General features: G+C 29.1%; 1 pseudogene; it reads right to left on the bottom strand.

Annotated features, from left to right (window-relative positions):
• Nucleotides 1-955: 955 nt before the first annotated feature.
• Nucleotides 956-2,806, bottom strand: LOC149175499 (cytochrome P450 86B1 pseudogene; annotated as a pseudogene).
• Between the last annotated feature and the right edge of the window lie 10,447 nt (nucleotides 2,807-13,253).

The following is a 13,253-nucleotide window of genomic DNA, read 5'->3' as shown; positions in this document are numbered from 1 at the left end:
CAATCCAACCAACAAATGCAATCTACTACTGTAAGCATTAATTCTAACAAATATGGCCTCAATTAAAAAATGTGATAATAAATAATAAATAATAAAAGTGATGATAAAAATAATAAGTTGAGTTCAGGGAATTGATATATGAAGTTGAAACATTAATTGCCTATTAAAGGGCAAGGGGTAGTAACCCTTAGTAAGTTTGCACTTTTACAATTTTACTTCTATTAAAGTGTTGAAGAACACATAAATAATGGTGACACTAACTTCCCATAAGTGTATTTATTTACATAAATAATGGTGATAGTAATTTTCCGTATTTATTTACATCTTGTTGTTATCCACTTTTTATACTGGCTTAAATTATGTTGGGTAGTAATTGATGGTAAATATGTTATTTAGGTGAGTATGAGCTATTTTCAAGGATAATCATACCATAAATATTGCAACTACATCTGAAAATTATGGAAAAAGGTAACATTGTATTGTGAAAAAACCTAAACTATTATGGTCCAATAAAATATTTGAATATTAAAAAATAAATATTTATTTTTCAAATTTATATATTTGAATGTAGCTTGAGTGGGTATAATGGTTAAGAGCATGTGTTTTCTCCTAAAAAAATCAAGAGTTCAAAACTAGAGAAAAATAGAATATGTAACAAGGGGTCTACTAATTTAATATCACTAACTTTCAAATTAAATAATAATAATAAAGAACAATATAATCTATAAGTTAATAGTAGTGAACAATATAATCTATAACTAAACTAATCTATAATCTATAACTAAATTAATAGTAGTGAACAATATAATCTATAATTAAACTTGTAATAATTATATGAATTAAAAAACATATTACCATGACATTATTTTATATATATATATATAGATATAAAATCAATCCGTGGGAAAAAAATCCTATTTCTATGGATGCATGCAATCTTAATGATTTTCATATTTGAATTTGCTTTGACAATCATCCAGATGCTCCATAAAAGACTATATTAAATAACCTTGCGTCCAATATATATAGCTGCATAGACCAGATTGGTCATCATACAGTAATGGAGACCCACTTCTAAAAGTAGATGCGCTAGACGAGGATATACGACAACCAGAAAGTAGGGAATGATAGATTTCTTGATAAGATGTACGGCGTTTAGATCTCATGCATTAACTCGCCTTGCTTGCAGCGTCACCTTGAACCCGCCTTTCATGTAAAGAGTGACTCCAAGCTTAGATTTCACACTTTCAATACTATCCGCTGCCCTAACTTTAAAGCAATACAACACGGATGCCGCTACGTATTTCATTTGCAAATAAGCAAAATCCTTTCCTAAGCACACGCGAGGACCTCCGTTGAAGACAGAGAATTTGGGAGCAGAGTGGCCAGGAAAATCGCCCTTATTGAGCCATCTCTCTGGTTTGAAATCCATACAGTCACGCCCCCATATGCTTTCCATCTGTCCCATCGCGTAAATGATTTAAAATATGATCGTACCTTTGTTAACTGTTGTGTCGTATGGCAACACCACGTCCTCCGAGAATTGTTTCATTTCTATGGGAATAGGTGGGTAGAGGCTCAACCCCTTGGAGAGATAGGCATGCACATAATGTATTTGTTTCAACTCCTGTTTACTGAAACAAACAGTTGGATCATTATTACCTTCTAATTACTTTCTTCCTTCTAAAATGCTATAAATCTCCTCCACGATTTGATCTTCGACGTGGGGATGTTGAAGGAGAAGCCAAACAAACCATGAGAGTGCTACAGGCATTGTGTCATGGCCAATAAAACTAAAATTTAAACAAACATCTCGCAATGAAATTTCAGAATACAAGAACCCATGCTCGTCTCGAGATCTCATGAACACAAATAGTAAGTCCTCAGGCACCTTATGAATAGTTCTGGAGGTGCTGCTAAATTGTTTCCTCCACGAGGAAATGATGTCCATAACAAACTCGTCGATGATCTTTAAGGCATATTTGAGTTTGACATCGATGCCTACCCCTAATCGTCTCATGAATCTCTGCGCAAACTTGGGCATCATGAATCTAAGCGTAGCTACCTCCCCCGCAACCTCTATTTCCTTGGTAAAGGGAACATCCAGAAGACTTGGACTCAAGCAATAGGGCTCCACGCCAAATGCCCTGTTATAGATATTATCAAAAGTAAAACACATGAATACGTCTTGAAGATTAATTATTCTGCAGCTGGAACAGGCGGCGTCCAGTATTGGAATCAAACGCCCGGTCACAGACTCTTGCAGGGATTCGATAGCGTGACTGAGACTGGTTGAAGAATTGAATTCCGAGACAGCGGTCTTCCTTTGCAAGGCCCAAAAGTGCCCGTCGGCGTTTAAAATCCCGTCCCCCAGAAAATCTCTGAACGCCCTTCTGAATATGGGGCCCTTGGGAAAACTGGAGAATTTTGTTTTCAATATGTATTCTACGTTTGCGGGGTCGCTGGTGATGACTGCAGACCAATTATCGTTTGGGCCTCTGAACACGAAAGTTCCCCCGCATTTGTTGAGAGTTCTTGAAAGCCAATCATATGTGTCGTTGAGAATGAGATGTATAAACAAGGATGGAAGCATTCCTATGATAGGCCACTCAATGGGAAATCCCCATCTTCTCCGATTAATGAAAAATAAGAATACACAGCAAACAAATGCTGCGGTACCCAGTGAGGCAGCCAAGCCGCCAGATGCGAATTCTATTATTCTCATTCTCCCCATGGAACCCAACAAATCCATCTTCTATGCGAGCGCTTTGGAAACCTAAAACTCCATATGAGAACGCGTGGTGTGCTTGAAACTAGCTAGAGGAATGCGTATTTATCCTGGGTGGCCTTGGCGTTTAATCAATTTTTCTGGTTGCTTCGACGTCTTTTAAGAACCGTTCGCCCGGCGACTCTAGAGTAATGTCTAGTTTTGCTTCTTCTTTTATGTGTGACTTGCACTTCACTGCTCAGTAACCCTAATTATTAGTTTATAGACTTGGGCTGCATTTGGCTGCTGGGTAACGGGATTTGCCTGAACTTGGTGATTTTATTTTCCCTCAGCCGTAATCAGAAATGGACATATGGGTAGACAAATACTGGATCATATTCAGAAATTGCAGTTTGTGGTCGGTGAAATTGTTATTCATAATTGATCGGATTCCCGCGAATCAATTCCCTGCAAAAGATGGTCCCAATGAAAGTTAATGGTTTATTGTTTTAACTAATTGATTCTCTAATTTCACCTTTGAAGTAAGAATTTAAAAATAATATTTAGAGTTAATTTGTTTACATTAATTGTCTTAATAGGTATTAAATAATTTAAAGTATATATTTCATAATTTGTGGATAGATAAGTAAATAAAAGCCCATCCTACAATTTTTTTTTTATAAAAGTCCAGATTCAAAGCTTAAGTAGTTAAAATTAGCATGCCATAATCTGTAATATATAAGCGCTTAGTCATAAGCGTAAGTGGATAAAACCAATATTTTTTCTTAAACAAATCCAGATCTCAAGACTTGAGCGGTTTGATAGAAAATTTATTACCATCCGTATCTGAAAATACTCATAAGTACCCTGTTGAATTATAGGAATTTAGAATGATACGTGGCAATAAATGTTAGCCTTTATGCGCTATGACTCTGTTTTTTCTAAGAGTACGGAGAAGATTGGTGACGAATAATTGATTACTTCACCGCCTTGGTTAAGATGATGCAATTACAATGGATGATAAACAAAATGTGTTAAAGAGTTTAGGTTCACCTGAAGGATCATATTTTATATTTTTTTTAGCTAAATTAATTAGAGCCTATTAAGGAGAATTGAATAATTGAGCTAACTATCAAAGTGAAAGAGCTTAAAGAATTACTTAATTTAAAATAATATTTAAATGATATTTTAAAAAATATAAAATAATTTGAAAATTGTTAAAGATATTAGATGGTATAGATTAAATAATGTTTTTTTTTTTTTTTTTTTAAGAATTTTAAGTAGTATCTTTCCGTAATTCGTACAGTCAGGATAAGTTAATAACAATCCGTCTTAATTATAGTTAAGTATCTGTATGTATGAGCAAGGGAAGGAATGGTCTGTCATAGATGTATGAATGAGAGAGAGATACACTGGATAGAATGGTGGCATTGCATTTCTTAACTTTTTCTTTCTGGTATATCATTTCAAATTTTAATGCGAAGGTTTTTAATTAGTGTAGTTAAGTTCTTTTTCTTTCTGGTATATCATTTCAAATTTTAATGCGAAGGTTTTTAATTAGTGTAGTTAAGTTAAATAGTTAATAAATGTTGATAAATATTAAAATAATTATTTCATTTTATTGTAAAATTAAATTTTGAAAATGATTGTGTTTACTAAATTAATTTATCCAAAGTCTCAAGGGAACACTTCATCTATTATGGAATATAAAAACTTGAGATGAATTAATAGAAGCCTAAGAAAATAACCATTAAGGAAAAGGAAAAAAATTATTAAAAAATAATAAAAATAATCAAATTTTTTTGAAAAAATAAAATCAAATCGAATGAAAAAAATATATGAAATGGAAATATTAAATATCATAGGGCTAGGTAAAAAGCTTTAAAATTAAAATTTTAAATAGAATTTTAAATATTAAAAATTAATTTTTAATTTAAATGTAAAGAGAATTAGAAAATAATGTTTAATTTTAAAATATTTAAATAAAGAAATGAAATTCAAAATAGTTTTGAGATTGTAATTTTTTGTTATTTAAATAATTTTTTGAATACATAAGTAATTGAGCACCCTAAAAAAAAGAAGTCATATCAATTTTGTAAATTAATATGCTTAAATTTATGACTCTTAGAAATCTTTATCAAATTTTATAAAATTTAATTGGGAAAAAATACTCTTAAAAAAACCACTTTTCTATTAATTAAACTATATTAATATTTATTTTTTATAATTTTTAATAAATGGTAAGAAAATATTTTATTAAAAAACCAAAAACATATAAATTATTATTTTTATAAATTAAAATTTTTACATCAACTTTAGATTTTAGATTTCACTAATCCTATCACGTCAACTTTATTTGAAAATAATAATTACATATAACAATTAATTAACTTCCAAAATAAAAAATGAATGTAGTTCTAAATATTTAATTTTAATAATTTTTAATAAAATTGATAAGAAAATATTTTAGAAAAAACCAAAAAAACATATAAATTATTTTTTATATGTCTCAACATCTTTTTAAAAGCTAGTGAGGGACCTAGAACTAAGAAAGAAGTTAAGATAGCCCTTAGTGTCCAGCTTCCCTTTATCCAAGGGACAACTTTATCCCAAGACAACTCACAAGATTGCTAGGATTTTGAGGAAGAAATCAATTGGATCTATCTTTAGACCTTTAAAAATCATTCATAGCTCTTTAAGATCTCTCAAAGACCTTATTTATCCAAAATGCATGAAAGGTGTTTATTTAATTCCTTGTTCTTGTGGAACCCCCTACATTGGAGAGACAGGATGTTGCATTTCACAAAGGATTCAAGAGCATGCAATGCACCTTAGGCACCACAAGCTCCTCTGGCAGAACATGCTGAATTAAGGAAGCAACATATTTTCTTAGAAGAATCTAAAGTCCTTGTGAGGGTTGACCATTTCCATCACAGAAATAAAGAGAAGCCATTGAAATTGAAAAGAGGAATAAGACTCTTAAGAGGGACGATGGATGGAAGTTAAGTAGTTCGTGGGTTCCTTCTCTTTGTTAGTAACCTCGTGCCTCTCCCTCTGTTAGTTATTGTATTTGTTGTTTTTTTTTTTCCTTCTTTCTTCTTTCTTTGGATAATACTCATTAATAAAATAATAACAAGTATTTGGTTAATTCATATCACATTTAAGTAAATAGTATTGAAATTCTTTATATCACATTTAAACAAATAGTGATATTAAAATATAATACTAATAATAGAATTAATTAATTAGTTTCTAAAAGTCAAATTTAACTATTAACTAAATCATTTTTTATCCCTTAACATTCTTTGTCATTAATTATTCTTTTGTGATCGTTGCATCTCTGAGATATATTTTAGGAATTTGTTAATCTTGCTCCTCAACCTGATGATGAACCTAGATTAAAATTCTAAATGGAAAATAATCTTTTATGTGATTTCCATAAAATCTTAATCATTATATCATGAATCACAAAATCCAACCTAAAATTATTTTTTTATCAATTAATATTTTTACATTAAATAAATATTTTTATTTCAAACAATAATTATATTTAATAATTAATTAAATTCCATTTAATAATTAATAAAATTCCAATCAAATACAAAATAAGGAGATGACCACTAACACCATCTCTCCATTTCGCAAATAGAAAGAAATAAAATATAAAAAAATTGACCCAAATATTAAATTAATATCCACCTAAATAATAATATTATTATACAATTTTTTAAATAATAAAAACCGTTTAAAGTAACACATTTGGAATTTAAAATATATTGTTAATCTCTCTCTGTTCCTACCATTAAAAAAAATTCATATAAAAAATCAAGAGTATTAATTTTCTCCATAGAGGGAGGAAAAGAATATTTAATAAAATTTTAATATAACTGAATTTTAAATTTTATTATATAATTTAAATTTATAATATATAATTATTTAAATGACTGATTTATTTATATGTATGCAAAAATTAAAAAATAAATAAATATGAAGAAGAATCAATAATAAAAATGTTATATAGAGGAGGTAAGGGCTTATTAGGTGGTGATTGTTTTTCACTTTATAGAAGTAATTGAAGAGCAATTTATATGGAAGTATACATTTTTCTTTAAAGTATTTTTCCAACTTTTTATTACTTTTTACTTTTGCTAACTAGTTATAAAAAGATTTTTTCCAGCTTTTCCTCATTAATTTTTGTTTTTACTAACCAGTTATAATAAGGCATATGTTTAAGGGAATTAAAGAAAATGTATCATATACCTTCTGAGCCTCTTAAACTTTTTAAAGTTATTTTTGGATAGTGAAAAATGTTACATCACAATTTACCAAATCATTAATGTCTATTATTATGAAATGAGGTAATAAATTTCTTAGTTTCCAACCTCCCTCGTAATTTTTCTCTCAATCTGACTCTTGGATTAGAAGTTATGTCTATCAGAAAGTTTGCACATTGATTCATTGCCATATCAACGTATACTTGGAACAACCAGAAGATTGGGACTGGAGCAACAGTGCTCCATGCCAAATGCCATGTTACATATATTAAACAAATCCAGATCTCAAGACTTCAGTGGTTTGATAGAAAATTTATTACCGTCCGTATCTGAAAATAATCACAAGTAACCTGTTGAATTATAGGAATTTAGAATGATCGGTGGCAATAAATGTCAGCCTTTATGCGCTATGACATGTTTTTCTAAGAGTACGGAGAAGATTGGTGACGAATAAATGATTACTTCACCGGCTTGGTAAGATGATGCAATCACAATGGATGATAAATAAAATATGTGTTAAAGAGTTTAGGGTCACCTTAAGGATCATATTTAATATTTTTTTAGCTAAATTAATTAGAGCCTATTAAGGAGAATTGAATAATTGAGCTAACTCTCAAAGTGAAAGAGGTTAAAGAATTATTTAATTTAAAATAATATTTAAATGATATTTTCAAAAATATAAAAGAATTTGAAAATTGTTAAAGATATTTGATGGTATAGATTAAATAATGTATTTTTTTGGGTTGAAAAAAGAATTTTAAGCAGTCCGTAATTCGTACAGTCAGGATAAGTTAATAACAATCAGTCTTAATTATAGTGAAGTATCTGTATTTATGAGCAAGGGAAGGAATGGCCCGCTATAGCTATGATACTTGACCGCTTTGCCAATGAGCATAGGTAAGAATGGCCCGCCATAGCTATGATGCTTGAGGGAGAGGCATGGCATGTCATAGATGTATGAATGAGAGAGACAGGGTTACATTGGATAGAAGGGTGGCACTGCATTTCCTAACTTTTTCTTTCTGGTATATCATTTCAAATTTTAATGCGAAGGTTTTTCATTAGTGTAGTTAAGTTAAATAGTTAATAAAGGTTGATAAATATTAAAATAATTATTTCATTTTATTGTAAAATCAAATTTTGAAAAATAATTGTGTTTACTAATTTAATTTATCCAAAGTTTTATGTGGATTCTCATCATTTCTCTGCTTAAAAGTTGGGTGTTCTTAACACATTCGCTACTCGAGCTCTGAGGATTTCTGATAGGGAGAGCTTCGATAAAGAGAAATCCCATCTCCTTCATGTCTTTATCGAGAATGGCTATAGTAGACACCTAGGTCAGAAGGTGTTCTTAAAAGCCTCTAAAAGCTCGTTAATCAAAAAAGAACCTAAAGAGCGCAGGCTAGGGGTCCATCTTCCCTATGTCCAAGGAACCACTGACAAGATTACTCGGATTCTTAAGAAGTATGATATTCCCTCAACCTTCAGGCCCCTCAACACTATTCGCAAATCCCTCAGATCAGTGAAAGATCCCATTGATCCTAAAGATATGAAGGGTGTCTACTTGATCCCGTGTTCTTGTAGAGGACCTAAGACATGGAAGAACCAAGTCTTCAGCGTTAGCACAGCATGCGGAAAAGACCAAGCATCAAGTGTGTATTGAGGAGGCCAAGGTTATTGCTAGGGTTGCTCTTTTCCATCACCGTAAATTCAGAGAAGCTATTGAAATTGAAAGAAGGCCGAGCAATCTCAATAGAGATGACGGCTGGAAGATCAGTAGATGTTGGATCCCGGCCCTTTCTTCCTAGTCTTGTCCTTTCTTGCTTTCGTTGGTTCCCCTTTATTTCGGTGTTTTTCTTGGGCGCCTTGTCTTTTTTTTCCTTCCTCCTAGGATTTCTCATTTCGACTATATATCTATATATATGTTTTTTTTTTCTTTTTTTTTCTTTTTTTTTCCGCTCGCTTGTTTTATTCATTTTAATTAATTTATTCATTTATTTTATTTTTCACTGGCTTGATTTATTTAATTTAATTTATTTATTTAATTTCCATTATTATTATTATTATTATTATTATTATTATTTTAATAGTTATATTGATTTATTGAGTCATTTATGCTTTAGTGTTTTTTATTTTTTATTATTTAACTATTTATTTATCTATCTATTTATTATTATTATTATTATTATTTATTATTTTATTATTTTATTTATTTATTTATTTATTTATTATTTTATTTATTTATTTATTTTTATTTATATTTATTTTTGTTTTATCTATTTTATTTAAAATGAAATAAAATCTTTTTACCTTTTATAACTTTCGTAATTAAACTTTATTCATTATTATTTTTATGTATATTATTCCAATAAGTTTCTAACTAACCTTTGTATATATATACATATTATTTATATTTTAAGTCCCATTTAAAAACAAATTATAATTTTTTAATAACTTTCTAACTAACCTTTAACAATTTTTAAATTATTTTATATTTTTATTTATTCACTTAATTTAACTAATTTCCATTAAATCTTGACTCTGGTCCTAAAGTCAAAATTAGTCGTTAGTCAAGATAGTCGTTGGAGTCTCTGCTCAGAGTATTTAACATGCTAATCTGGATCTGTTTCTTCAACTTGTCCTGACGATGAACCACACTTGTTGGTTCGAAACGCGTGGACATGATTTATCTTGTGATTTAGGCCAAAGAATTTCTCGTAAACCTGGTATGGATCATAGAAGCCTCAATTCAACAATTTATCCAAAGTCTCAAGGGAACACTGCACCTATTATAGAATATAAAAACTTGAAATGAATCAATAGAAGGGGAAGAAAATAACCATTAAAAAAAAGAAAAAAAAAATTATTAAAAAATAATAAAAATAATCAATTTTTTTGAAAAAGAAAAAACTATATAAAATGAAAATATTAAATATGATAGAGCTAGGTAAAAACCTTTAAAACTAAAATTTTAAATAGAATTTTAAATATTAAAAATTAATTTTTTAATTTAAATGTAAAGAGAATTAGAAAATAATGTTTAATTTTAAAATATTTAAATAAAGAAATGAAATTCAAAATAGTTTTGAGATCGTAATTTTTTGTTATATAAATAATTTTTTGAATGCATAAGTAATTGAGCACCCTAAAAAACAAGAAGTCACATCAACTTTGTAAATTAATATGCTTAAATTTATGATTCCTAGAAATCTTTATCAAATTTTATAAAATTTAATTAGAAAAAATACTCCTAAAAAAACCATTTTTTCTATTAATTAAACTATATTAATATTTATTTTTTTATAATTTTTAATAAATGATAAAAAAATATTTTATTAAAAAACCAAAAACATATAAATTATTATTTTTATAAATTAAAATTTTTACATCAACTTTGGATTTTGGATTTCACTAATCCTATCAAATCAACTTTATTTGAAAATAATAAGTACATATAACAATTAATTAACTTCCAAAATAATAAAAAATGAACTTTATTTGAAAATAATAATTACATCTAACAATTAATTAACTTCCAAAATAAAAAATGAATGTAGTTTTAAATATTAAACCAAAAAAACATATAAATTATTTTTTATATGTCTCCAGGTCTTTTTAAAAGTTAGTAAGGGACCTAGAACTAAGAAAGAAGTTAAGATAGCCCCTAGTGTTTAGTTTCCCTTTATCCAAGGGACAACTTTATACAACTGACAAGATTGCTAGGATTTTGAGGCAGCAATCAATTCGCTCTACCTTTAGACCTTTAAAAATCATTCGTAGCTCTTTAAGATTTGTCAAAAACCTTATTGATCCAAAATGCATGAAAGGTGTTTATTTAATTCCTTGTTCTTGTGGAACCCCCTACATTGGAGAGACAGGACGTTCCATTTCACAAATGATTCAAGAGCACACAATGGACCTTAGGCACCGTAGGACCCCCTCCTTTGCTCTAGTAGAGCATGCTTCACAAATGATTCAAGAGCACACAATGGACCTTAGGCACCGTAGGACCCCCTCCTCTGCTCTAGTAGAGCATGCTGAATTAACAAAGCACCATATTTTCTTAGAAGAATCTAAGGTCCTTGCGAGGGTTGACCATTTCCATCACCAAAAATTAAGAGAAGCCATTGAAATTGAAATTGAAAAGAGGAATAAGACTCTTAAGAGGGATGATGGATAGAAGTTAAGTAGTTTGTGGGTTCCTTCTCTTTGTTCGTAACGCGGAGCCCCTGCCTCTGTTAGTTATTGTATTTGTTGTTTTTTTTTTCTTCTTTCTTCTTTCTTTGGATAATACTCATTAATAAAATAATAACAAGTCTTTGGTTAGCCCCCGAGGGTTAGCTCAAATGGTCGAGTTCCCGCTGATAGTACTCTCCGGTTTGAGAGGTCACGGGGTCAAATCTCCTCGACGCCCTCGGGGGTAGGCCTGATGGCCGTGCAGCTCTATGTGGACGTAGCGGCCACCTCCGGTGCCCCCGTGAACCACATCGAAGAAAAAAAAAAAAAAAAAAAAAAAAAAAAAAAACAAGTCTTTGGTTAATTCATATCACATTTAAGTAAATGGTAATATATATATATATATATATATATATATATATATATATATATATATATATATATATATATATAATTATAATTTTAAATTCAATTTCAAACTAATATAGTTTATTTATTGAAATTCTTTATATCACATTTAAACAAATAGTGATATAATAATAATAATAATTAATGAATTAATGAATTTCCAAAAGTCAAATTTAACTATTGACTAAATCAATTTTTATCTATTAACATTCTTTGTCATTAATTATTTTTTTGTGACCGTTGCATCTCTGAGATATATGTTAGGAATTTGTTGATCTTGCTCCTCAACCTGGTCCTCACGATGAACCTAGATTGAAGTTCTAAATGAACAATAATCTTTCATGTGATTTCCGAAAGATCTTAATCATATATCATGAACCACATAAGCATCCAATCTATTTTTTTTTTCAATTAACATTTTCACATTAAATAAATATTTTTATTTCAAACCATAATTATATTTAATAATTAATTAAATTTCATTTAATAATTAATTAAATTCCATTAGAAAATAAAGAGACGACCACTAACACCATCGACGACCACTAACACCATCTTTCGTACATAGAAAGAAATAAAATATAAAAAAATTGACCCACATATTAAATTAATATCCACATAAATAATAATATTATTATATTTTTAAATAACAAAAACCCTTTAAAGTAACATATTTGGAATTTAAAATATATGGTTAATCTTTATCTTTTCCAACCATTAAAAAAAATCATATAAAAATCAAGAGTATTAATTTTCCCAGAGAGGGAGAAAAAAATATTTAATGAACTTTTAATATGATTGAATTTTAAATTTTATTAAATAATTTAAATTTATAATATATAATTATTTAAATCACTGATTTATTTATATGTATGTAAAAATTAAAAAATAAATATGAAGAATAATTAATAATAAAATGTTATATAGAGGAGGTAAGGGCTTATTAGGTGGTGATTGCCTTTCACTTCATAGAAGTAATTGAAGAGAAATTTATGTGAAAGCATATTTTTTTTTTTTAAGTATTTATCTAACTCTTTATTTTCTATTTTTGCTAATTAGTTATAAAGGTATTTTTCCAACTTTTTCTCATTAATTTTTATTTTTGCTTACAAGTTATAATAAGGCAAATGTTCAAAGGAACTAAAGGAAATGTGTAATATACCTTCCGAGCCTTTTAAACCTTTTAAAGTTATTTTTGGATAGTGAAAAATGTTACATGAAAATTTATCAAATCACTAATGTCTATTATTATGAAATGAGGTAATAAATTTCTCAGTTTCCAACCTCCCTCATAAGTTTTCTCTCAATCCGACTCTTGGATTAGAAGTTATGTCTATCAGAAAGTTTACACATTGATTCATTGCCATATCAACGTGTACTTGGAACAACCGGAAGACTCGGACTCGAGCAACAGTGCTCCATGCCAAATGCCATGTTACATATATTATCAAAAGTAAAATGCATGAATATGTCTTGAAGATCAATTATTCTGCACATGGAACAAGGTCCTCTAGTATCAGAATCAATAACCCGAGCACAAACTCTTGCAGGAAATTGATCGCGTGACCGAGACTGGTTGAAGAATTGAATTCCGACACAACAGTCTTCCTTGCAAGGCCCTAAAGTGCTCGTCAGCATTTAAAAACCCATCCCCCAAAAAATATATGAACGCCCTTTTAAATATCGAA

This window comes from Pinus tabuliformis, chromosome 4_1 (assembly GCF_031772625.1).
Source record: "Pinus tabuliformis cultivar Carrire ecotype Pingquan chromosome 4_1, CPIR1, whole genome shotgun sequence".
Lineage (NCBI taxonomy): Eukaryota > Viridiplantae > Streptophyta > Pinopsida > Pinales > Pinaceae > Pinus > Pinus tabuliformis.
The sequence above is the reverse complement of the archived record's forward strand: the minus strand, read 5'-3'. Positions and strand labels throughout refer to the sequence as shown.